This window comes from Bidens hawaiensis, unplaced genomic scaffold, assembly GCF_021521415.1.
Source record: "Bidens hawaiensis isolate Kalapana, Puna unplaced genomic scaffold, B.hawaiensis_p1.1 tig00003698_1, whole genome shotgun sequence".
NCBI classification, from domain to species: domain Eukaryota; kingdom Viridiplantae; phylum Streptophyta; class Magnoliopsida; order Asterales; family Asteraceae; genus Bidens; species Bidens hawaiensis.
Window position 1 is genome coordinate 1,053,663 of NW_027491212.1, and position 16,544 is coordinate 1,070,206.

The following is a 16,544-nucleotide window of genomic DNA, read 5'->3' on the forward strand; positions in this document are numbered from 1 at the left end:
TGTATTGACATCAAAACGAAATAAAACGAAGTAAAACATACATGCGCGAGCTTCAAGCTCAAACAAGTTAACGAGTCTTAACTCTAAAACGTCAGGGCCATAGCCCAATAATATGAGCCTTAGCTCAGGGTCTTAGCCCAATAATGTGAGCCTTAGCTCAAATCACTCAACATCCATCCTACATACTGCGCAGCCTGACCATAAAAATACCTAAGCACAACTAAGGCAAAGCAAATGCCAAAACATAGTTGTTAAGGTCTCAGGTCGAGGTAGCGCATGAAATGTAATGGATATCTGAGTAACACATACTGACACGTAAAGGCTAAAAAACTCATAATTCCATATAATAAATGCGAGATAACGTCGCGCAAAAGAGGAATAATGAAAACGCCAAGGCACGTGTCAACATAATCAAGATATGGCAAAATCACTTACAATATGACAATGATTAAGTATAATAATTTCCTTACAACCTTGTTCTTATTTCAACGTGCAAGCATATCTTATATTCAACAAGCAAACATGCAATATAAAGAGATGAATGGGGAATGCGCAAGATGCGAAGAAGGGAAAAACAAAATTTCATTCCAAAGCATTGAAATTTACAAGTTTACAAGATGATGAGATACAAACTACAAATAAAAATAAAAAACATGAAGGGCTTCTCAAGTCTCCACGTCGACGTCAGCCTCTTCATAGTCCTCATCACCGCCCTCAGCATCTGGCGCAGCCCGCTCCTCGTCATCTCCAAACTGACCATAGTCAAGTTGTTCGTCCTGAATGGAGTCTTCTATCACAACAGTGTCAGGAGCGGATCCTTTGGCCACGCCAGAGCCGCTAGCAGGGGCAGCATTCCCCGCGCCATCATCGCTGCCACCAGCCCCTTCGCACTCGTCAAGTAATTTCTTTAGCGCGCTGAGATCGGGCTGGTCAGCAAGCGCGGATATCTGCAAATCATAAGGAAAAATATGAGTACAAAAAGACTTGGAAAATAAGTCAAGGTAATCTCATTAAGGTTAAAATACATGCGCAAGGATGGGAATGGGAGTATTCAAATACTTCTCCCCCATCGCGGCCATGTCCGCGCAGCCAACGTCGCTCTGATAAGGGTAGTCGGATGGGTTCTTCTTCAACATGCCATATTCATAGCCATCCTTAAACCCTTCAGCTCGACCCACCAAGCGCGCGGCAGCGTTGCAATCCATCACAAGGGCCTGAAACTCGTCTGAGTATTTCATCGCGTAAGCGCAACGAGTCATACCCTGTGAGATTAGCCATTGGCGATCCTGCGCGAGGGAAGCAACAGACGTCTCAAGAGCAGGAATCTGAGAGTTTAACAACTCAACAGTTTCCTTAATCTGTTTCAGCTCCTCTTTGTCGGACGCTGCTGCCGCCAGGGCTTCTTCCTTTTCCGCTCGCGCAAGATCGAGTGCTTCCTGGCTAGACGCTGCCGTCGCCAAGGCTTCATCTTTCTCGGCCTGCGCGGCCACCAGCTCCTTCTTCAGGCGCGCAACCTCACTCTCCAGTGATGATTTGTCAGTTATAGACTGGACGAGAGCTTGGTCACGCGCCTCCGCATCAAGCTCCAAGTCGCGCACTCTACGCGCGTACTTGGCCGCGTCCGCCTCGGCCGCCTGTAGCTTCTCCCGCGCAGCTTGTAGCTCATGCCCGCGCTTCACGAAGGCGGTGTTGGCACTTGCTCTGTTCTCACTGAGCTCTGCTTGGAGCTTCTCAGCTCTCTCTCGAGCATCAGAAAGATGCCAAGCAGACACTTTAGCCTCTTGCTTGGCTTCCGCAAGAGCATCACGTACCTTTACGTAATCATAGCGAAGCTCTTGGGAGGCAGCAAAGAAAGCCGACCCAGCAAACAGATGATCGTTGAGCAAGTCATCGCGAGCGCGGCCCTCCTGAAACCTCCTTTCAGCTGGAGGCACAGAATGAGCCCAGAAGTCCTCACACACACCCATGGACTGAAATGAGCTGTCCTCAGTAATGTTCCATCTCGGGCGGTAAATGTGATCGGCTTCCTGCAAACACAAAGTAATGATCTAAGTCATCAAAACACTAATATGGAAGTCCGCGCAGCGGAGCAAAAACGAACCTATACCTGCGGGGATGAAGCAGAAAAGTCAGCGCCAGCCCCACGTGAAGACTGCGCCGGAAAATCTCGTGGCGCTGCAGGGCTGGCGCCGCCGCCGTCGGAGTCTTCAACTTCAAACTCCTCATCCTCCTCTGAAACAGGCCTTTTCTCCTGCGACCTAGAACCAAAATCAGTCGCGCGAGGAGGGCTGTGCGCAGGAGGAGGTGAGGGAGGTCTCGACGCCGCCAGGTCGGCGCGTAAAACGGCCTCCTGCTCCTTAGTAATCCCGATGAGGGGAGATTCAGTGCTTGCCGGAGCAGGAGCAGAACCAACGGCGCTGGCACCGGCGCCAGCAGTGCCTCCAGCAGCTTGTACGCCAGCAATGACTCCTATGAAAAAATCAACAAAAAGAAATGGTTCATGACTTGATCTAAAAGAAAAAAGTCAGAAAATAAAAGCGCAATACATACCTTGGCGCAACTCCGTTCGCGAGGCAAACATCGCCATGAAGTCCATTCTCCCCTTTTTCGAGGGTAAAACAGGGGACTTCGAAGCGACCTCCGGCGCAGGCTCGGCACCTTGTTGCGCCTGAGATTGATCCACCAAGGTCGCCGGCTCTACAAACATTTGAGTAAGCAAAGATTCATTAGTAAATCTATCAGAATCACGCACATAGAACCATAAAGGATAAGCAAAGTATACCTGTCGAAGAGGAAACGGCAGGCGCAACGCCGCTTCCCTTTTCCGCCGCGCGAAGGGAGGAAGTAGTGGCACCATACCTCGTGTGGACAGGAGGTCTGCCCACTTTTTGAGGCAGGGAAGACAAGGAAAACTTGGTGGTAAACACCTGGGTTTTCTCAAGTCCCTTCGCCTGAGTAGGAGGATCCTGAACAACAGGGGCATCATCTTTCTTCTGTTTCTTACTGGCCCCTGCGCCAGTTTTCCCCTTAGCTTTACGCTTTAGTTGGGGCGCCTCCTCCTCCTCCTCCTCCTCTTCCGCGAGCTCCAGCTCGTAGTTCTCAAGCGCGTCTACAATACACGCAACAGAAAGGTTAGCCAAATCTGGTATTATAAAGGCATAAGCATAAGTACAAAGGCTTACCAGGCGCATCGCTGTCAAAGAGAAATCCCAGATCAACAGGGATGAACATGTCATCAAAGCAATCGGGGAAGCCAACCTCCCCAGCGCCCAGCGCGACGGAGCCACCCTCCATATGCTCATCATAGGCGGCGTGGACATACTCCTTGCTGACTGCACAAAACAAGTCAAATGATATCAGCAAAACGAATTATATTCGCGCAGAAGTAAGGCAATGAGATTAACTTACACAAGCCGTCAACTTGGATAACGGGCTCAGTCGCGCTGTCGGCCCACCTCCTGCTCATACCAACCCCCACCAGCGCCTCCTCACAAATTTTCTTGGCGGGGGAGGGTTCGGCAGTCAACTTTTTTACCCAGGCGCCAGTTGGGTTCTTGAAGACACCCACATCCGTAGGCGCAGAAGAGATCGCGCGCATGGTCATGCGGATGGGGATCACACCAGCCCTGATATAGAAAAATCTCTCGGACCAGTCTTGAAGGCTTTTTAATGAAACAGTGCAGCACTTGACCTTCTGACTGCGAGGAATGAATGAGAACCAAGAATCTTGGATCTTGGGCTTATAAAAAAACTGAAAGCGCCGAGGGGTGGGCTCCTCGCGCTGAGATTTGCACATGAACTCAAAGTGAGTCATGCGCACGAGTCCAAACGGATGGACTTGGGATATATGAATCCCATAAAACCTAAGCAGCGCACCCACAAACCTTGTCATCGGGAGACGAAGGTTGCAGTGGGTGAAAAAATGGCAATAAAGGGAAATATAGCCGGTAGGCGGGTCCGCCGCAGTTTGCCCGGCCGCCGGCAACATGCAGCCATACTCAGGGAGAAAACCCTGAGTATCGATAAGGCTGTCAAAATCGGACTGCCTCAGCTTACAGGGGATCTCATCCCACTTCTTTACGGCCTTGGTCTTCCCTACCTCCTCCGATGAGGCCTCAGCAGCCCTCTTCCCCTTGCCGGTCTTCTTCAATGTAGACATTACTAACGATTTCACACGGCGATGGATAGGGGAGATTGTGTTGTCTGAGCTATCAGACATACAACTTTAAAATCGGACAAAGGATGCTTCTGAAGAACAGAGATCTGGAAGCAGAAGACAGGTAATCGGAATAGAATGAAAGAAAGGAAAGCTTTGAATAAAACAGCAAAGAAGATGAAGAATAAAACTCTAAGGGCTGGCTTTTATAGGCCCAGGAGAGAGAAAAATTGGTGCTGATCGGACTTCACGCGCCCCCACTAGCAGGTGTAAGCCAACGCGAGCGCGACACGTGTCCCTGACACTGTGTGAGGGGACACGAAAAGAAACTATACAGGTGCTGCCAGAGTTCACGCGCCACCACTCGCAGGAACGGACCAACGCGAGCGCGACACGTGTCCCTGACACTATGTGAAGGGACACGAAAGGCAACTGTAGCACCTCGAGCACACGAAAGGTCTGACACGTCTCCATCACTGACGCATGTCAGCAACAACCAACCACGTACAAGGACGATTCGTTTTCAACCAAAAGGATAGAATTTCGCGCAACGATGAATAATAAGAAGAAAAAGACAAACCCCTACTAAAAGAGCAAACTATTAAGTCTAATATCTATCTTACTTCGCTCGCGCGAGACAAGACACACATTAGACTGGGGGGGCTTGAAGAGGTATGTACCCGCCTCAACACCGAGCGAGGCGGGTCAACCCACAAGATATAGACAAGAGGCTTGAAATCAAGACATTATGAAGGCACAAAGCCAAAACCTATGCGCATGGCGTATATCACATATGCTCACGCATATCACATATGCTCATGCATCACATGCTCAGGCATCACATGCTCAGGCATCACAGATGCTCAGGCATCACATATGCTCACGCACCACATATGCTCACGCATATCACATATGCGCGTGGCGCATCCGCGCGTGGCGCATATCACATGCTCGTGCATATCACATCTGCGCATGAAACATCTGCGCGTGAGAATAAAGAGAAGACCTCGCGCATCCTCAGGATAGGCGCATATCACACATAATCAACCTCGTCCTTATCCAAATCAGGTTTAGGGCAACCTTGATTGTGCACGTCAGACAACCTTCCAGAAGGTATCTTTTTAAGGAATAAGAATATGCTGATGTTGACAGCTGCCAATGAAAGGTGGACAACTCAGCAAAACCCATGTGCTACCACGTGATTATAACCAATGAAAAAGTACCAGGTGTCCCAAGGACACGTGGCGCAAAGTAATTGGAGGAGGCCAACAAGGCCCTAATTGGGTCTGAGCCCAATCATTGGAAACCCTAGCACTATAAATACCACATCAACTCCACAAGAAGAGGAGACAATTACAGAGTATTCAGCTATATTAAGCAATACACTCCAATTTCCTTACTCTCATATTATTATCTTCTCCTACAAACTCTTATTCTCACACCGGAGGGTTACCCCAAAGAGGACCCCTCTGTCCCTTTCTGAGGGGTAAGTTTACGGTGCTGTTCATTTTGTAGGTGGAAGAGTCCAGATCCAAGAGAACCATCGGTGAAATAGCATAATCACACCCGAGGAAAGTAGATCGTCTACCAGTGAGTCGATCCACGTTTCTTCACTATTCTTATGAATGTTAAAATTTCATGTTTATATATATTTGAAAACTATTTCTTGATTTGTGTATGCTGGAGCGGGCCCACATAGGTTCGATCGGGGTCCCGGGACATCAATATTTTTTAGGAATTACTTAGAGATGGTATATTAAATTTTGTAAGGACCCTATAAAAATTAATACTAGGTACCCATATTATTAGTGCTGAATTGGTTTAGTGGAAAGTCCCTTGATTTACTTTTGAGAGGTTGCAGGTTCAAGCCGCACAATGCTATATTTTTATTGTTTTATTTATTTTTTTTATATCATAGTCACTATTAGTTATTTAGTGAAGGTATTTGTGCTTTTCGTTAGTTTATCTCATGTAGTCATTACCACCATGCAGCATATATGGTTTTGCATATTCTTTTATTATCTATCTTGTTTATATATATATCATAACTAATCATTTATCTGTGTTAGAGTTAGTTTTTCATGTTTTGGTCATGTATGTAAGACTATATATATATATATATAGCTTTCGCTTATGTTTTCCGGGTATGAATAAAAAATGAATTAAAAGTATATGTTTTATCTAGTTTCTAATCTAGATTCTTTCTGCTTACTCGTTTTCAATGGCACCATATGTCTCTGTTTTATTATGTTCCTCGCATCAACCCGGCCCGAATAACGACCGACCCAAATATTTTGTAAACCGAAAAAACTGGGACTCGATTGGCAAAAAATAAGGGTCCGCCATTTACACATTATTCTTACGCAAGGGTCATGCTAATCTTTTATGTATCATTGGACATTTTTGGTAATTTTTGTATATTCATTTTAAATATATATAAATGAAACTTTAAAACGCTTTTTAGTTGCTCCATACATTCTCTCAAACCACCGGATTGCTTTATTTGCAAATTGAGTCTTTTCATGCATTTGACCCGAATTCACGGACATGTGTCTCACTAAACCCAGATTTACCTTAAACGGGTTATTAAATCTCATTAAATTAAAAATTAATCTCACTAAATATTTGATATAAAAATACTATAAAACAAGGATATATTAAAAAACAGTATATGATTTTTTTTAAAAAAAGATATTATTTATAATTAAGAAACAACTTAATAGAAAAAATTAAGCAGGTTATGTGTCTCATCAAATCCAGATAATTGTTAAACCAAGTTATAGAATCTCATTTATTGTGAAACCATTTTATCATCAAATCATAAATATATTATTAACTTTATTGTAATAAATGAAATTAAAACACAAAAGCTAGTTTATTATATATCGTATCCTTGAACGTGGCCTGCGATTATTTAGTTTATTTGTAGGGAACACTTTTATTTCATGAGTAGGGTTTCCCAAGATAAGACAAGAAGCCCCCCTCTTGTTTTCTCTTGTTTTTTGAACTTCGGATCCTCCTCCTTGATCTTATCGGCATTATTCTATACTAATCAAGTCTTGACCTACACAAATTCATTCAAAATGTACATAGAAAACTGCTTGTGTCACCAGCTTACAAGAAGAAAATGGAGGAAGCACATGGCTGCTGTGTCAGGTGGTTCATGGTGATGGCGTGGTGGTTGTTGCTGCTCCGGCGGCGGTGATGACGGTGGTGATATTGGCTGGGACGGCTCAATCTAGATTTAGTGCTAGAATGTAGAAACTACATCATGTTTAGTTAATTTGTCAGCTCTCATTATTACAGGTCTGTCCTTTAAATTTATTATTATTATTTTTTTTTCTTTTTTTGTTATTTATTAATTGCAATGAGATCGATGCATCAATACCAAAAGTTAAGTTGTATAGTTCTTAATATTTCCCTTTTCTAACTAATTGTCTCACTTTTTTTAATTTTCCAAATCGCACTAGCGACGTATCCTCGGGTTTAAGCCTGGGCGAAGCCGGTGGACTCGGTCACACCACATCAAACCACCCTTAGATTATTTCAGGGTTTAGCCTGGGTTCGTTGTTCAAGAAAAATAAAACTAATTTTAAAAAAAAAAGCAGGAGTATGTCAAAAAGTTACGTATGTTATTAGTTTGTTTAATGAGGGATTTTATCTATTTTCTTAATATTCAGATGATTTAAGCTCTTTTTTCTTTACTAAAAGATACCAAGTTTTGTGAACATATAAAAAAATATTTATATATTAAAAAATATGTATATGAAAATGAGTTTGATGAAGTGGGGATGAGGATTTAAGGTCTGATGGTTACTCGCTTTAGGTGCTGTTTGTTTTTGCAGACATAAACTGTCTGCAAGCTGATTTCATCTGTTTTCATGTCTGCAACTGAAGATGTGGTCTGAAGATCTGCAAGCTGAAAATATAAGACTGTTTGTTTTTATAAGCTGATACTGTCTGCATAACTGTCAAACTTATCTCACAAGATAGAAGTCATTTATTCAAGTTACATCTAGTTTTTAGTCTTTGCTTGCCATGCCGATTTGGTTTTGGTGGGTGGTGGAAGGTGGTGGTGGTGGATGGTGGTAGTGGCGGCGGACGGTGGGTAGTGGCGGTGGATGGTGGTGGTGGACAATGGGTGGTGGTGATGGATGGTTTTGGTTGGTGGTGGACGGTGGTGGTGATGGATGGTGGTGGTGGTGGGTGATGGATGGTGGTGGTGGCGGTGATGGATGGTGGTGGTGGTGATGGATGGTGGTGGTGATGGATGGTGGGTGGTGGACGGTGGTGGTGATGGATGGTGGTGGTGGTGGCGGACGGTGGTGGTGATGGATGGTGGGTGGTGGACGGTGGTGGTGATGGATGGTGGGTGGTGGACGGTGGTGGTGGCGGTGATGGATGGTGGTGGTGGTGGCGGTGATGGATGGTGGTGGTGGTGGGTGATGGATGGTGGTGGTGGCGGTGATGGATGGTGGTGGTGGTGGCGGACGGTGGTGGTGATGGATGGTGGGTGGTGGACGGTGGTGGTGATGGATGGTGGGTGGTGGACGGTGGTGGTGGCGGTGGATGGTGGTGGACGGTGGCGGCGGGGTACGGGGGTGGTGGTGGTGGCGGCGTACGGTGGGTGGTGGTGTTGGCGGACGGTGGTAGGAGCAGTGGATGAGAGGGTGGCTGCAAAGGGAGAAGAGTAGGGTTTTTTTGTGAAGATGTTTTAAGCAAGATTTCCTTGCTTTTCTTTTAAGATGAAAGAAGATAACTTCAGATCTGTTTTAAGAAAAAAAACAAACAGTCTTCAAGGGTAATGTCTGCGCGCCTGCAGACATTAGCTCCCTTGAAGATGTTTGAAGAAAAAACAAACACCCCCTTAATCGTCCGGCCATGCCATCTGCCCACACAACTGTCTTGTCACTGTAATACACACTTCTCCATGCATCTATTTTAAACTTTTCTTTATGTTTCATCTGCACATCAAAATTACTTCGAGTTTTTTACCAAAATGGGGAGAGGGAAAAGTATTTACCAATATAGGTGATTTGAAAACTATTTACCAAAATAGGTTTTTTATTAATAAATTTACCTTTTCTCACACTCAATCTTATTAAATAAATTAATTTCTATTAAAAACTTATATATCAAAATCATAGATAAAAAATAATTTAAATAAATAAAATACATCTTTTTTTTCCATTAAACTATTCAAAAAAAAAAAAAGTTTCTGGAATCCGTTTCCAACATTTACGTTTTGTTTTATGAAAATCGATTTATAAGAAAAACTATTTTTTATTCTCTTTGCTTTTAATTTCTTTATTATTGTTATTTTTATGGTTTTCTTTAAGTTATTTTACACAGGAGTCTTTAATAACTAATTTGGACATAATAACGATATTGGTATCGATGTTTACTCGGAATCTGTTTGGTTCAATTTGTCATCGTACAAATAAATTACTGACACTTGTGTATAGCTTATGATATAAAAAAATGCTCTAGTTTGAATACATTTTTTCATTCAACAAAATTTAAATGGAGATGTAAGTTATTTTTTAACGTATGTTACTTATAGAAAAAGATGAAAATGAAATTTCAAAAGCAAAAAAATAAAACATAAAAAATTGAAACATCGGTCTAGACCATAAAACAACTCCAAACTCATTTTTTTAAAAACTCATTTGATAATAAATAAATAAAAATATAAATATAAGAAACAGTTTATAAGAACATAAGTCAACAAAATGAAATATAAATCATTTGATAATAAATAAATAAATAAATAAATAAAAATAGGAATATAAGAAATATTTTACAGGAATATATCTTAATCGAAATGATAAACAAAAAATAAAAGTTTAATTTTATTTTAACCCACGTTTTTTAACACTTTTCAAACTCATTTATATATGTTTTTTTATATATAAGTTTTTAATAGAATTAATTTATTTAATAAGAATGAGTGTGAGAAAAGGTAAATTTAGTATATTAAGGAAAACCTATTTTGATAAGACAGAATTACAAATTTTGTCCTTTAAAATAAGACGAATTACGGTTCGTGTCATTTTCTAAGTTTTCTTGCAGGCGGTGTACTTTAAACTTTTTTTTCCTACAAGTTTTGTTCTTTACGCTAACTGGGTTAGAAAAAGTCAGTTAAATCCCATCACGTGAGGCGCATGTAAGGGCATATTGGTCTTTTTGCCTACCCTGCAACTTCTTCTTCTTCTTCTTCTTCATTTTGCAGATCTTTACCTTCCCCTCCTTTCTCTCTTATTTCTCGCTCTACGCCACCACCATCACCATACCACAACCACTCCGCCCATGGATATCCTCAAACACCATCACCACCGCCACCACAGCTCCAGCTCCGACCACTCCTATGACGCAGACCACTTAACCATGAATCCTACAGCTACCGATTCGTCGTCGTTTCGTTCATCTCGTTCTCGATTATTCGGATCCGGATCTATTGAATTCGGATCTAATGAATCCGGAGCAAGTTCGTGCCGGCAAACCGGGCACGAGTTCCGAATATTAAGCCACGAAATAATACAATCGGAATGGTATATATGCTTACACGGCATCTCACGCGCTTCAGATCTAATAACAAAAGCTTCCTTACAAACAGCACAGTGAGACTCCGTTGCCACGTGTAGATCTGAGATTTTAATTAACGGTAACGATTCGATTGCTGCTTTTGATGTTGGTGGATGTACGGACCAGCTTAATCCGTTTAATTCGATTTGAGATAACTGATCGAGTAATCTATCGAAACCTGATCCCATTAGAAACTCTGACATCGTTGCCGGTAACGGCTGTAGACCGGAGCCTGCTCCGTCGTCGTAATACAGCTCGAATCCTCTGTCAACGCCGCCGCCACGTAGGACGATTACCGGATTAAACGGTGACCGGTCGCCGTTGTTCCGGCGACGGCCACGGCGAGACGTTAGATCTGAACAGTTATTATTATTATTATTATTGTTTAGAAACGACGTCGTTGAAGGTACACGCCAGCGAGTAGTGGATAACGGTGGAGGCTCGTTGGATTCAACGGCTTCAACGAATCCAGTGTCACAGCATGGACACAAAACGGTGTCGTTTGCTGGGAGTCTAACAAAGCGTGTGCATCTGTAGCACCAATACGACGTCGTGGTGGTGGTTGTTCTTGACATTTTGTTTTTTAAAAAAGTTGACACGTGGATTGAGATGTGAGTTGACTGATCTGGTTAAGTGGTATGGTGTTTAAGCTTGCCGGAAAACAAGTATTTGAGAAATTATACTTGTTTTGAAAAAGTATATCGGAAGTTCGCATTCGATACCCATGGTCGGAGCTGGAGCTGTGGTGGCGGTGGTGATCAAAATGAAGAAGAAGAAGAAGTTGCAGGGTAGGCAAAAAGACCAATATGCCCTCACATGCGCCTCACGTGATGGGATTTAACTGACTTTTTCTAACCCAGTTAGCGTAAAGGACAAAACTTGTAGGAAAAAAAAGTTTAAAGACACCGCCTGCAAGGAAACTTAGAAAATGACACGAACCGTAAATCGTCTTATTTTAAAGGACAAAATTTGTAATTCTGTCTTTTGATAAATAGTTTTCAAATCACCCATATTGGTAAATATTTTTCTCCTCTCCCCCATTTTGGTAAAAAACTCAATTACTTCAGACTTGCTTCGTAAAACTTACAGGCTTTCGGTTAACCATTTTAAGTAATGCCAAACTATAAAAACATACACCGAAGATTGTTAAAAAAAGAAAGAAATGGATTATATAATTAGTTGTGTAAAAGACATCTTTCCTAACCATAAAAGAAACTGTGTTATGTTCATGTCATGTAATGGGTTGATCTGTTTAATATTCATTTATGTATATAATTAATGTCCAGTGACCTAATAATATTTTAAACAGTTAATGTCTAAAGTCCAAATTCATTATTTTCTAGGTGTTTTTTCCCTTTTAAATTGTTTTGTTCCTTATAATGTCTCATTCTAGATAATAAACTTGAGTTATGTACTGAGATTAGAGGAAACGAATATCATTTAAGATTGAGAAAAGTTATTTAGAAGTCATAATAAAGTTGTAGTCATATGTCACGAAAACTTTCTAGCTTTTTCGTCTTTTTATTTTTTAATTTTGTTTTACCCTAGAGGATGACAAATTACTTGCATAAGTGTATACTATTTTGAACAATGATGGATTTGTTTTCTAACACATAACATTGTTGGTTAGTGATCTGGATATAGCCACTCTATTATAATTAATGTATATTTTAAACAGTTAATGTCTAAAGTCCAAATTCATTATTTTCTTGGTGGTTGTACACTTGTACCTTTAAGCCACTAGCATATTGATTTGTTTCTAATGACAATTTTACTTTGTTTCTTTAAAGTTATTTGTTTAAATGATAAATTATAAGTTATGAGACGCTTACCATTAACAAGTGACTCAATCTTGATAAACATTTTGATGCAATTAAGCCTTTAAAGTTTCCGGACTCCATCTTGATAAACATTTTGATTCCATTAGGCCTTTAAAGTTTTCAGTTCTTAACTTCGTATGATTGTTTCACCATTAAGTGGAGTCATGATATATAATTGATAAAGAACACACAATAGATAATAATCTCTCTTTTACTATAATTTAGAAAATAAATTTAATAACAATCTCTAAAATATAACCTTTTTGGTTGATATAAATTTATAATATTAACAGACTTGGTGAATTAAGCCCATAAACCCCATACAACTTAATGGGAAACTTAGACCCAGGCCGTGTAAAAATCACCCTGAAATTTCCAAGTTGAAACCATGGAGGTCTCTTACTCAAAGAAGATTATGCATCTCTTGAAACTTAACTTTGCAAGGGCTTTAGTTAACACATCAACTCACTGCTCCGTTCCATTTATGTGTTCATCCATCTCGTTCCCTACAACACATTCTCGTATGCAATGAGATATTCACGAGGGCTATAGCAGACATGTTATAGAAGATAAATTTTGTAGACTTGTAGTGGTCCGTAGGGATGGCAATGAAACCCGAAACTCGACATAAATGGGACGGGTAATACCCGGCCCATTAGGGTTTGGGACATGGATAGGATTAGTTTTAAAATTTTTCGTGGGTTTGGGATTTATAATATACCCGATTACCCGATAACATAAACCTATTTACCCGATGTACCCAATATAGCTTATTATATTATATATACTAGTTTTAGAACCCGTGTAATACACGGGATGATCCAAATGTTTAAATTATAAATAAATTTTAACAATAATAAAAATGTATTACACCTATAGTTCTTATACTGTGTGTACAAAGAAGTTTAACATTTATTTAACCATTACGTACATGCTATGTATGTGACAAAATGTACTACATATAATAATTATGAACGAAACTTTGCATTTACAATTCACAAAATCTTTGATGTCTAGATTAAAACCCGTGTATTACATAGGGTGGAAAATATCCATACGTAACAATTCTTATATCTTCATGTTCATATACAAGTATACAACAAAAGTTAAAAGATCAAAAGTACAATCATACACCATCCTAAAAGTAACATAACCATTAGATAAGCGTGTTCATTGGCTCACTTGTTAATTGGTACATACCTAAATATTATCCATTGGTAATTTCAAGACCCCTGCTCGTTTAAGTGCTCCACTATTCTCTTGAACCCCAACAACCTAAAACATAATATGATTTCAAAATGAAAGTGAGTCTCGAGCTTACAAAATGAATCTTTTGTAAAATATGAGAAAATATTATAAAATGAGGGAAAGTTAGTTACCTAGCTCGTGTCTCGCAAGTAGAAGACATACTGCTCCTGTCTCGATTTTAATTAGTTTATCTTGAGATTGCTTCATTAAATCCTCCAATTTTAATCCGTTTAATAAAAACCCTCAGTAACCAAAAACAAACACAAAAAAAGTGAACAAATAAAATGGAACACTAAAACGCAGAGGCAAATTCATTAATTATGTGGGCAATTGGGCATTTAAATCAATGAAAAATAACACGAGAAATTAACCACAAAGATGATTAGAAATAAAAAAACAAAACAAAAAATACAATGATAAGATGAGATTATGCATTCACACATCATGCTACTAAAAACTACATTTTTGCTCGAACGACCCATACCAAAAATCTACCTTCGACAGCTAATATGTTTCATTTTCTATTAATGTTCATGAATAAACTGAATATTGAATGCAATTACAACCAACTATTGATATTTAGCACCAAAAACTATTCATCTCAACATTTGTAGATTAAAGTACTAAGCCTTAACAATTATTGCATAGTTATACATAAACAACTTCTCAACATTTCGCTATTAACTAATATGCAAAATCCAAAATTACCCTCACTTGCAACGTGATTGACCCGCTCAACCAGTTTGAGATAAAAGACAACATGAATTGGCATATTCAGACATGACGTGATAACATAACAATGTTTTAAGTACACCAGCAGTGCTTGCATATTCTTCATTACTTTCTCTCACTTTGATTTCATTAAAAAATGACAACAGAGTCAACATTATAAGTTTGTAAATCCTAGGATTGCCACAAGTAGACTCCATGTAGTTACTAAAAAGTTTGGTACTAAATAAGCTTGATGACATTGATTAAAACATGCAAGTAATCAGGTTTGTAACATTATTTATTCTTTGAAAACCCATTATCCCTAATTCCAATAAAATATTATAAAATTCAAGACTTTCTGTCATAATTTATGAACATCTAACAAATTATTTCTAAAGCAAGAAATTTGGCATGTAAAAAAAAGATTATTGAATGTTGATAATACCTCAATGGCAAGCATGGGAACAACAATATGCAAATCTTCTCCACCATTCACAGCCTCCACCATAGTAATACAATGAGAGCTCTCAATATTTTGGCCCAGTAACTGACCCGTGGCTAGAGGTGTTCAAAAAAACCGGTTACGGAACCGGTTTGGCCGGTTCAACCGGAAACCGGTTTTTTAAAAACCGGTTTTTTTAAAAACCGGTTTGACCGGTTTACGTAACCGGTTTACGTATCGGTTATACGTTTTGGAGCCAAAACCGGTTTTATAACCGGTTTTTTTTATAACCGGTTTTTTTTAATAACCGGTTATTAAAAAACCGGTTAACCGGTTTTTAAAATAACCGGTTTATTACCGTTATAAAAAAAACCGGTTAACCGGTTTTTTAATAACCGGTTAACCGGTTAAACCGGTTTTCGAACGTTACCAAACGGCTTTATAGCCGTTTTTTTTTTTTTTTTTGACCGTTTTTTAGCCGTTTTTTTTTTGTTTTTTTACCATTTTACCCCCACAAACATCTATATATAGTTTAGGTTGGGTATTTGTTAGATCACACTTGATTATACAACTCCAAACGCTCTAAACGTTTATTTCATACGCGATTATACAACTCCAAACGCTCTTCTTTCGTAGTCGTTTATTTCATACTCGAGTATACCACTCTTAATTCGTAGTCGATTATCATGGCCTCCCAAAGTGCTGCTTCATCGGTCAACATGGGTGCCTCGAACACGGGAGAAACCGTCGTTCGGGTCATCCCCACGAAACGAAACCAAGATATTTGGCAACATTTCGACCTATGCGAAATGTCTAACGGAACCCAAAAAGCTAGATGCAAACATTGTTTGAAGTTTTATAACAAAGAAGCAAACTCCAGTTTAAGAGCTCATGTAGAAAAGCCCTCTTGCAAGGTCTTGAAGGACGAATCCGGAAGTAGTTCGCAGCCGGAGATGACGAATCAAGGAACGGTGTTTACGTACGACCTTGAAGCGGTACGTCAACAGTTTGGCAACTTTGTGATTCAACAATCACTTCCTTTCAACCACTTCGACAACCCTCAATTCACGGAGATGATGCAAAAGTATGTTCAACCACGCTACCAACACGTAAGTCGTTCGACCCTTAGAAGAGATTGTCTTAAAGCATGGAAAAACGCTAAATCCGAACTAATTTCATACTTTTCAAACTTACAAACTGGTGTGAACTTAACAACGGATGTGTGGTCGGTACCTAATGGTTCGCCCGACTCATACATTTGTGTGACGGCTCATTGGGTTGACCCCCGGTCGTGGCAAATGATGAAACGAACCGTTGCGTTTCAATTGTTTGATTACCCGCACACGGGTAGAAATATTTTTAAACTCTTGGATAAAGTCATTCGACAATACAAGATTGAAGATAAAATCTTTTCAATATCGTTTGATAACGCGTCCAACAATACGGCCGCGGTTGGCCATTTAAAATTAAAGTATAAACCTATCTGTGATGGAGCGTTTTTTCATAGCCGATGCATTGCACATATTATCAACTTGGCCGTGCAAGATGGGTTAAACGTGATCGAAACGCAAAGAAACAATTT

At 40.2% G+C, this 16,544-nt stretch overlaps 1 pseudogene; it reads right to left on the reverse strand.

The window, feature by feature from the left end:
* Positions 1–10,521: 10,521 nt before the first annotated feature.
* On the reverse strand, positions 10,522–11,343 carry LOC143624189 (E3 ubiquitin-protein ligase RDUF2 pseudogene; annotated as a pseudogene).
* Positions 11,344–16,544: the final 5,201 nt, after the last annotated feature.